Consider the following 11756-nt stretch of genomic DNA (forward strand, 5'->3'; position numbering starts at 1 on the left):
GAACTACAGGCACAATGTACCGCCGCAACAAGGACCTATGAAATACATTGTGAATAGCAAACGACACAGGAAGATCCAGACGAAAAGATACAGGATTAAGGATTTCCAATATCTTGTAAGGCCCAATAAAACGAGGTTTAAATTTGGGAGAGGAGACCTTCATAGGAACAAAGCGGGAAGAAAGCCATACCAAATCCCCAACGCGTAGTCGGGGACCCACACCGCGGCGGCGGTTGGCAAAGCGCTGAGCCTTCTCCTGTGACAACTTCAAGTTGTCCACCACATGATTCCAGATCTGCTGCAACCTATCCACCACAGAATCCACCCCAGGACAGTCAGAAGGTTCCACATGACCCGAAGAAAAGCGAGGATGGAAACCAGAGTTGCAGAAAAAAGGCGAAACCAAGGTGGCGGAACTAGCCCGATTATTAAGGGCAAACTCAGCCAACGGCAAGAATGTCACCCAATCGTCCTGATCAGCAGAGACAAAACACCTCAAATAAGCCTCCAAAGTCTGATTGGTTCGCTCCGTCTGTCCATTAGTCTGGGGATGGAAAGCAGACGAAAACGACAAATCAATGCCCATCCTACTACAAAAGGATCGCCAGAACCTGGAAACGAACTGGGATCCTCTGTCTGACACAATATTCTCAGGGATGCCGTGCAAACGAACCACGTTCTGGAAAAACACAGGAACCAGATCGGAAGAGGAAGGCAGCTTAGGCAAAGGAACCAAATGGACCATCTTGGAGAAGCGATCACATATCACCCAGATAACGGACATGCCCTGAGATAGCGGAAGATCAGAAATGAAATCCATGGAGATATGTGTCCAAGGTCTCTTCGGGACAGGCAAGGGCAAGAGCAAACCGCTGGCACGAGAACAGCAAGGCTTAGCTCGAGCACAAGTCCCACAGGACTGCACAAATGACCGCACATCCCTTGACAAGGAAGGCCACCAAAAGGACCTGGCCACCAGATCTCTGGTGCCAAAAATGCCCGGGTGACCTGCCAACACCGAGGAATGAACCTCGGAAATGACTCTGCTGGTCCACTTATCCGGGACAAACAGTCTGTCAGGTGGACAAGACTCAGGCCTATCAGCCTGAAATCTCTGCAACACACGTCGCAGATCCGGAGAAATAGCTGACAAGATAACTCCATCTTTAAGAATACCAACAGGATCAGCGACTCCAGGAGCATCAGGCACAAAGCTCCTAGAAAGAGCATCGGCCTTCACATTCTTTGAACCTGGTAAATACGAGACCACAAAATCAAAGCGGGAGAAAAACAATGACCAGCGGGCCTGTCTCGGATTAAGGCGTTTAGCAGACTCGAGATACATCAGATTTTTGTGATCAGTCAAGACCACCACACGATGCTTAGCACCCTCGAGCCAATGACGCCACTCCTCAAATGCCCATTTCATGGCCAACAACTCCCGATTGCCCACATCATAATTTCGCTCGGCAGGCGAAAACTTCCTAGAGAAAAAGGCACAAGGTTTCATAACAGAGCAACCAGGGCCTCTCTGCGACAAAACGGCCCCTGCCCCAATCTCTGAAGCATCCACCTCAACCTGAAAGGGAAGTGAGACGTCAGGCTGGCACAAAACAGGCGCCGAAGTAAACCGGCGTTTCAACTCCTGGAAAGCCTCCACGGCAGCAGGAGCCCAGTTAGCTACATCGGAGCCCTTCTTGGTCATATCCGTCAAAGGTTTCACAATGCTAGAAAAATTAGCGATAAAACGACGGTAGAAGTTAGCGAAGCCCAAGAACTTCTGAAGACTCTTAACTGACGAGGGCTGAGTCCAATCAAGAATAGCTCGGACCTTGACTGGGTCCATCTCCACAGCAGAAGGGGAAAAAATGAACCCCAAAAAGGGAACCTTCTGTACACCAAAGAGACACTTTGAGCCCTTGACAAACAAAGAATTTTCACGCAAAATTTTAAAGACCAACCTGACCTGCTCCACATGCGAATCCCAATTATCAGAAAAAACCAAAATATCATCCAGATAAACAATCAAAAATCTATCCAGATACTTCCGGAAAATGTCATGCATAAAGGACTGAAAAACTGAAGGCGCATTGGAGAGCCCAAAAGGCATCACCAAGTACTCAAAATGACCTTCGGGCGTATTGAATGCGGTTTTCCATTCATCACCTTGCTTAATGCGCACAAGGTTGTACGCACCACGAAGGTCTATCTTGGTGAACCACTTGGCACCCTTAATCCGGGCAAACAAGTCAGACAACAGCGGTAAAGGATACTGAAATTTGACAGTGATCTTATTTAAAAGCCGATAATCAATACAAGGTCTCAAAGATCCGTCCTTTTTTGCCACAAAAAAGAATCCCGCACCAAGAGGGGAAGAAGACGGACGAATATGTCCTTTCTCCAGAGACTCCTTGATATATGAACGCATAGCGGTATGTTCAGGTACCGACAGATTAAACAGTCTTCCCTTAGGAAATTTACTGCCTGGGATCAAATCTATTGCACAGTCACAGTCCCTATGAGGAGGCAGTGCACTGGACTCAGACTCACTGAAGACATCCTGATAATCAGACAAATACTCCGGAACTTCCGAAGGCGTAGAAGAAGCAATAGACACAGGCAGGGAATCCCCATGAATACCACGACAGCCCCAACTTGAGACTGACATAGCCTTCCAGTCCAGGACTGGATTATGGGTCTGTAACCATGGCAGCCCTAAAACAACCAAATCATGCATTTTAAGTAAAACCAGGAAACGTATCACCTCGCGGTGTTCAGGAGTCATGCACATGGTAACCTGTGTCCAATACTGCGGTTTATTTGCTGCCAATGGTGTAGCATCAATACCCCTAAGAGGAATAGGATTTTTTAATGGTTCAAGAGTAAAACCACAGCGCTTAGCAAATGAGAGATCCATGAGACTCAGGGCAGCACCTGAATCTACAAACGCCATGACAGGATAAGATGACAGTGAGCAAATCAAAGTTACAGACAGAATAAATTTAGGTTGCAAATTACCAACGGTGACAGGACTAACAACCTTAGCTATACGTTTAGAGCATGCTGAGATAACATGTGTAGAATCACCACAGTAGTAGCACAAGCCATTCCGGCGTCTATGAATTTTCCGCTCATTTCTAGTCAGGATTCTATCACATTGCATTAAATCAGGTGTCTGTTCAGACAACACCATGAGGGAATTTGCGGTTTTGCGCTCCCGCAACCGCCGGTCAATTTGAATAGCCAGTGCCATAGTATCATTCAGACCTGTGGGAATGGGAAAACCCACCATAACATTCTTAATGGCTTCAGAAAGGCCATTTCTAAAATTAGCGGCCAGTGCACACTCGTTCCAATGTGTCAGCACGGACCATTTCCGAAATTTTTGGCAATACACTTCAGCCTCGTCCTGCCCCTGAGACATAGCCAGCAAGGCCTTTTCTGCCTGAATCTCAAGATTGGGTTCCTCATAAAGTAAACCGAGCGCCAGAAAAAACGCATCAAGATCAGCCAATGCCGGATCTCCTGGCGCCAGCGAAAAAGCCCAATCCTGAGGGTCGCCCCGTAAGAACGAAATAACAATTTTTACTTGCTGAGCAGAATCTCCAGATGAACAGGGTCTCAGGGACAAAAACAATTTACAATTATTCACGAAATTCCTAAACTTAAACCTGTCTCCGGAAAACAGTTCAGGAATCGGTATTTTAGGTTCTGACATAGGATTTCTGATAACATAGTCTTGTATGCCCTGCACACGAGTAGCCAGCTGGTCCACACTTGTAATCAAGGTCTGGACATTCATGTCTGCAGCAAGCATAGCCACTCTGAGGTAAAGGGGAAGAAGAAAGAAAAAAAAAAAAAAAAAAACTCAGAATCTTCTTTCTTATAATCCCTCTTCTGCAATGCATTAAACATTTAATACTGGCCTGGCAAACTGTTATGACCCCAATGGCGAGGGTCTCAGAGGAACGTGGAAGTCTGCAGAATACAAAAATCCAGCTCATAGGGCAGTGGTAACTGGGTTGACCATATATCTACTCCTAACGCCAACACTAGAAGTAGCCGGGGATCATTCCTACGTTGATTCTAGATGACACGCGCCAGCCGGAGAATCTAGCTACCCCTAGTAGAGGAAAACAAAGACCTTTCTTGCCTCCAGAGAAGGGGACCCCAAAGCTGGATAGAAGCCCCCCACAAATAATGACGGTGAGGTAAGAGGAAATGACAAACACAGAAATGAACCAGGTTTAGCACAGAGAGGCCCGCTTACTGATAGCAGAATAAAGAAAGGTAACTTATATGGTCAACAAAAACCCTATCAAAATCCACACTGGAAATTCAAGAACCCCCGAACCGTCTAACGGTCCGGGGGGAGAACACCAGCCCCCTAGAGCTTCCAGCAAAGGTCAGGATGTAGATTTGGAACAAGCTGGACAAAAATACAAAACCAAAACAAATAGCAAAAAGCAAAAGGCAGACTTAGCTGATATAACTGGAACCAGGATCAGTAGACAAGAGCACAGCAGACTAGCTCTGATAACTACGTTGCCAGGCATAGAACTGAAGGTCCAGGGAGCTTATATAGCAACACCCCTAACTAACGACCCAGGTGCGGATAAAAGGAATGACAGAAAAACCAGAGTCAAAAAAACTAGTAACCACTAGAGGGAGCAAAAAGCAAATTCACAACAGTACCCCCCCCTTAGTGAGGGGTCACCGAACCCTCACCACGACCACCAGGGCGATCAGGATGAGCGGCATGAAAGGCACGAACTAAATCGGCCGCATGAACATCAGAGGCGACCACCCAGGAATTATCCTCCTGACCATAGCCCTTCCACTTGACCAGGTACTGAAGCCACCGCCTGGAGAGGCGAGAATCCAAGATCTTCTCCACCACGTACTCCAACTCGCCCTCAACCAACACCGGAGCAGGAGGCTCAGCAGAAGGAACTACAGGCACAATGTACCGCCGCAACAAGGACCTATGAAATACATTGTGAATAGCAAACGACACAGGAAGATCCAGACGAAAAGATACAGGATTAAGGATTTCCAATATCTTGTAAGGCCCAATAAAACGAGGTTTAAATTTGGGAGAGGAGACCTTCATAGGAACAAAGCGGGAAGAAAGCCATACCAAATCCCCAACGCGTAGTCGGGGACCCACACCGCGGCGGCGGTTGGCAAAGCGCTGAGCCTTCTCCTGTGACAACTTCAAGTTGTCCACCACATGATTCCAGATCTGCTGCAACCTATCCACCACAGAATCCACCCCAGGACAGTCAGAAGGTTCCACATGACCCGAAGAAAAGCGAGGATGGAAACCAGAGTTGCAGAAAAAAGGCGAAACCAAGGTGGCGGAACTAGCCCGATTATTAAGGGCAAACTCAGCCAACGGCAAGAATGTCACCCAATCGTCCTGATCAGCAGAGACAAAACACCTCAAATAAGCCTCCAAAGTCTGATTGGTTCGCTCCGTCTGTCCATTAGTCTGGGGATGGAAAGCAGACGAAAACGACAAATCAATGCCCATCCTACTACAAAAGGATCGCCAGAACCTGGAAACGAACTGGGATCCTCTGTCTGACACAATATTCTCAGGGATGCCGTGCAAACGAACCACGTTCTGGAAAAACACAGGAACCAGATCGGAAGAGGAAGGCAGCTTAGGCAAAGGAACCAAATGGACCATCTTGGAGAAGCGATCACATATCACCCAGATAACGGACATGCCCTGAGATAGCGGAAGATCAGAAATGAAATCCATGGAGATATGTGTCCAAGGTCTCTTCGGGACAGGCAAGGGCAAGAGCAAACCGCTGGCACGAGAACAGCAAGGCTTAGCTCGAGCACAAGTCCCACAGGACTGCACAAATGACCGCACATCCCTTGACAAGGAAGGCCACCAAAAGGACCTGGCCACCAGATCTCTGGTGCCAAAAATGCCCGGGTGACCTGCCAACACCGAGGAATGAACCTCGGAAATGACTCTGCTGGTCCACTTATCCGGGACAAACAGTCTGTCAGGTGGACAAGACTCAGGCCTATCAGCCTGAAATCTCTGCAACACACGTCGCAGATCCGGAGAAATAGCTGACAAGATAACTCCATCTTTAAGAATACCAACAGGATCAGCGACTCCAGGAGCATCAGGCACAAAGCTCCTAGAAAGAGCATCGGCCTTCACATTCTTTGAACCTGGTAAATACGAGACCACAAAATCAAAGCGGGAGAAAAACAATGACCAGCGGGCCTGTCTCGGATTAAGGCGTTTAGCAGACTCGAGATACATCAGATTTTTGTGATCAGTCAAGACCACCACACGATGCTTAGCACCCTCGAGCCAATGACGCCACTCCTCAAATGCCCATTTCATGGCCAACAACTCCCGATTGCCCACATCATAATTTCGCTCGGCAGGCGAAAACTTCCTAGAGAAAAAGGCACAAGGTTTCATAACAGAGCAACCAGGGCCTCTCTGCGACAAAACGGCCCCTGCCCCAATCTCTGAAGCATCCACCTCAACCTGAAAGGGAAGTGAGACGTCAGGCTGGCACAAAACAGGCGCCGAAGTAAACCGGCGTTTCAACTCCTGGAAAGCCTCCACGGCAGCAGGAGCCCAGTTAGCTACATCGGAGCCCTTCTTGGTCATATCCGTCAAAGGTTTCACAATGCTAGAAAAATTAGCGATAAAACGACGGTAGAAGTTAGCGAAGCCCAAGAACTTCTGAAGACTCTTAACTGACGAGGGCTGAGTCCAATCAAGAATAGCTCGGACCTTGACTGGGTCCATCTCCACAGCAGAAGGGGAAAAAATGAACCCCAAAAAGGGAACCTTCTGTACACCAAAGAGACACTTTGAGCCCTTGACAAACAAAGAATTTTCACGCAAAATTTTAAAGACCAACCTGACCTGCTCCACATGCGAATCCCAATTATCAGAAAAAACCAAAATATCATCCAGATAAACAATCAAAAATCTATCCAGATACTTCCGGAAAATGTCATGCATAAAGGACTGAAAAACTGAAGGCGCATTGGAGAGCCCAAAAGGCATCACCAAGTACTCAAAATGACCTTCGGGCGTATTGAATGCGGTTTTCCATTCATCACCTTGCTTAATGCGCACAAGGTTGTACGCACCACGAAGGTCTATCTTGGTGAACCACTTGGCACCCTTAATCCGGGCAAACAAGTCAGACAACAGCGGTAAAGGATACTGAAATTTGACAGTGATCTTATTTAAAAGCCGATAATCAATACAAGGTCTCAAAGATCCGTCCTTTTTTGCCACAAAAAAGAATCCCGCACCAAGAGGGGAAGAAGACGGACGAATATGTCCTTTCTCCAGAGACTCCTTGATATATGAACGCATAGCGGTATGTTCAGGTACCGACAGATTAAACAGTCTTCCCTTAGGAAATTTACTGCCTGGGATCAAATCTATTGCACAGTCACAGTCCCTATGAGGAGGCAGTGCACTGGACTCAGACTCACTGAAGACATCCTGATAATCAGACAAATACTCCGGAACTTCCGAAGGCGTAGAAGAAGCAATAGACACAGGCAGGGAATCCCCATGAATACCACGACAGCCCCAACTTGAGACTGACATAGCCTTCCAGTCCAGGACTGGATTATGGGTCTGTAACCATGGCAGCCCTAAAACAACCAAATCATGCATTTTAAGTAAAACCAGGAAACGTATCACCTCGCGGTGTTCAGGAGTCATGCACATGGTAACCTGTGTCCAATACTGCGGTTTATTTGCTGCCAATGGTGTAGCATCAATACCCCTAAGAGGAATAGGATTTTTTAATGGTTCAAGAGTAAAACCACAGCGCTTAGCAAATGAGAGATCCATGAGACTCAGGGCAGCACCTGAATCTACAAACGCCATGACAGGATAAGATGACAGTGAGCAAATCAAAGTTACAGACAGAATAAATTTAGGTTGCAAATTACCAACGGTGACAGGACTAACAACCTTAGCTATACGTTTAGAGCATGCTGAGATAACATGTGTAGAATCACCACAGTAGTAGCACAAGCCATTCCGGCGTCTATGAATTTTCCGCTCATTTCTAGTCAGGATTCTATCACATTGCATTAAATCAGGTGTCTGTTCAGACAACACCATGAGGGAATTTGCGGTTTTGCGCTCCCGCAACCGCCGGTCAATTTGAATAGCCAGTGCCATAGTATCATTCAGACCTGTGGGAATGGGAAAACCCACCATAACATTCTTAATGGCTTCAGAAAGGCCATTTCTAAAATTAGCGGCCAGTGCACACTCGTTCCAATGTGTCAGCACGGACCATTTCCGAAATTTTTGGCAATACACTTCAGCCTCGTCCTGCCCCTGAGACATAGCCAGCAAGGCCTTTTCTGCCTGAATCTCAAGATTGGGTTCCTCATAAAGTAAACCGAGCGCCAGAAAAAACGCATCAAGATCAGCCAATGCCGGATCTCCTGGCGCCAGCGAAAAAGCCCAATCCTGAGGGTCGCCCCGTAAGAACGAAATAACAATTTTTACTTGCTGAGCAGAATCTCCAGATGAACAGGGTCTCAGGGACAAAAACAATTTACAATTATTCACGAAATTCCTAAACTTAAACCTGTCTCCGGAAAACAGTTCAGGAATCGGTATTTTAGGTTCTGACATAGGATTTCTGATAACATAGTCTTGTATGCCCTGCACACGAGTAGCCAGCTGGTCCACACTTGTAATCAAGGTCTGGACATTCATGTCTGCAGCAAGCATAGCCACTCTGAGGTAAAGGGGAAGAAGAAAGAAAAAAAAAAAAAAAAAAACTCAGAATCTTCTTTCTTATAATCCCTCTTCTGCAATGCATTAAACATTTAATACTGGCCTGGCAAACTGTTATGACCCCAATGGCGAGGGTCTCAGAGGAACGTGGAAGTCTGCAGAATACAAAAATCCAGCTCATAGGGCAGTGGTAACTGGGTTGACCATATATCTACTCCTAACGCCAACACTAGAAGTAGCCGGGGATCATTCCTACGTTGATTCTAGATGACACGCGCCAGCCGGAGAATCTAGCTACCCCTAGTAGAGGAAAACAAAGACCTTTCTTGCCTCCAGAGAAGGGGACCCCAAAGCTGGATAGAAGCCCCCCACAAATAATGACGGTGAGGTAAGAGGAAATGACAAACACAGAAATGAACCAGGTTTAGCACAGAGAGGCCCGCTTACTGATAGCAGAATAAAGAAAGGTAACTTATATGGTCAACAAAAACCCTATCAAAATCCACACTGGAAATTCAAGAACCCCCGAACCGTCTAACGGTCCGGGGGGAGAACACCAGCCCCCTAGAGCTTCCAGCAAAGGTCAGGATGTAGATTTGGAACAAGCTGGACAAAAATACAAAACCAAAACAAATAGCAAAAAGCAAAAGGCAGACTTAGCTGATATAACTGGAACCAGGATCAGTAGACAAGAGCACAGCAGACTAGCTCTGATAACTACGTTGCCAGGCATAGAACTGAAGGTCCAGGGAGCTTATATAGCAACACCCCTAACTAACGACCCAGGTGCGGATAAAAGGAATGACAGAAAAACCAGAGTCAAAAAAACTAGTAACCACTAGAGGGAGCAAAAAGCAAATTCACAACAGTACCCCCCCCTTAGTGAGGGGTCACCGAACCCTCACCACGACCACCAGGGCGATCAGGATGAGCGGCATGAAAGGCACGAACTAAATCGGCCGCATGAACATCAGAGGCGACCACCCAGGAATTATCCTCCTGACCATAGCCCTTCCACTTGACCAGGTACTGAAGCCTCCGCCTGGAGAGGCGAGAATCCAAGATCTTCTCCACCACGTACTCCAACTCGCCCTCAACCAACACCGGAGCAGGAGGCTCAGCAGAAGGAACTACAGGCACAATGTACCGCCGCAACAAGGACCTATGAAATACATTGTGAATAGCAAACGACACAGGAAGATCCAGACGAAAAGATACAGGATTAAGGATTTCCAATATCTTGTAAGGCCCAATAAAACGAGGTTTAAATTTGGGAGAGGAGACCTTCATAGGAACAAAGCGGGAAGAAAGCCATACCAAATCCCCAACGCGTAGTCGGGGACCCACACCGCGGCGGCGGTTGGCAAAGCGCTGAGCCTTCTCCTGTGACAACTTCAAGTTGTCCACCACATGATTCCAGATCTGCTGCAACCTATCCACCACAGAATCCACCCCAGGACAGTCAGAAGGTTCCACATGACCCGAAGAAAAGCGAGGATGGAAACCAGAGTTGCAGAAAAAAGGCGAAACCAAGGTGGCGGAACTAGCCCGATTATTAAGGGCAAACTCAGCCAACGGCAAGAATGTCACCCAATCGTCCTGATCAGCAGAGACAAAACACCTCAAATAAGCCTCCAAAGTCTGATTGGTTCGCTCCGTCTGTCCATTAGTCTGGGGATGGAAAGCAGACGAAAACGACAAATCAATGCCCATCCTACTACAAAAGGATCGCCAGAACCTGGAAACGAACTGGGATCCTCTGTCTGACACAATATTCTCAGGGATGCCGTGCAAACGAACCACGTTCTGGAAAAACACAGGAACCAGATCGGAAGAGGAAGGCAGCTTAGGCAAAGGAACCAAATGGACCATCTTGGAGAAGCGATCACATATCACCCAGATAACGGACATGCCCTGAGATAGCGGAAGATCAGAAATGAAATCCATGGAGATATGTGTCCAAGGTCTCTTCGGGACAGGCAAGGGCAAGAGCAAACCGCTGGCACGAGAACAGCAAGGCTTAGCTCGAGCACAAGTCCCACAGGACTGCACAAATGACCGCACATCCCTTGACAAGGAAGGCCACCAAAAGGACCTGGCCACCAGATCTCTGGTGCCAAAAATGCCCGGGTGACCTGCCAACACCGAGGAATGAACCTCGGAAATGACTCTGCTGGTCCACTTATCCGGGACAAACAGTCTGTCAGGTGGACAAGACTCAGGCCTATCAGCCTGAAATCTCTGCAACACACGTCGCAGATCCGGAGAAATAGCTGACAAGATAACTCCATCTTTAAGAATACCAACAGGATCAGCGACTCCAGGAGCATCAGGCACAAAGCTCCTAGAAAGAGCATCGGCCTTCACATTCTTTGAACCTGGTAAATACGAGACCACAAAATCAAAGCGGGAGAAAAACAATGACCAGCGGGCCTGTCTCGGATTAAGGCGTTTAGCAGACTCGAGATACATCAGATTTTTGTGATCAGTCAAGACCACCACACGATGCTTAGCACCCTCGAGCCAATGACGCCACTCCTCAAATGCCCATTTCATGGCCAACAACTCCCGATTGCCCACATCATAATTTCGCTCGGCAGGCGAAAACTTCCTAGAGAAAAAGGCACAAGGTTTCATAACAGAGCAACCAGGGCCTCTCTGCGACAAAACGGCCCCTGCCCCAATCTCTGAAGCATCCACCTCAACCTGAAAGGGAAGTGAGACGTCAGGCTGGCACAAAACAGGCGCCGAAGTAAACCGGCGTTTCAACTCCTGGAAAGCCTCCACGGCAGCAGGAGCCCAGTTAGCTACATCGGAGCCCTTCTTGGTCATATCCGTCAAAGGTTTCACAATGCTAGAAAAATTAGCGATAAAACGACGGTAGAAGTTAGCGAAGCCCAAGAACTTCTGAAGACTCTTAACTGACGAGGGCTGAGTCCAATCAAGAATAGCTCGGACCTTGACTGGGTCCATCTCCACAGCA

The sequence above is a fragment of the Ranitomeya variabilis genome, chromosome 2, assembly GCF_051348905.1.
Source record: "Ranitomeya variabilis isolate aRanVar5 chromosome 2, aRanVar5.hap1, whole genome shotgun sequence".
NCBI classification, from domain to species: domain Eukaryota; kingdom Metazoa; phylum Chordata; class Amphibia; order Anura; family Dendrobatidae; genus Ranitomeya; species Ranitomeya variabilis.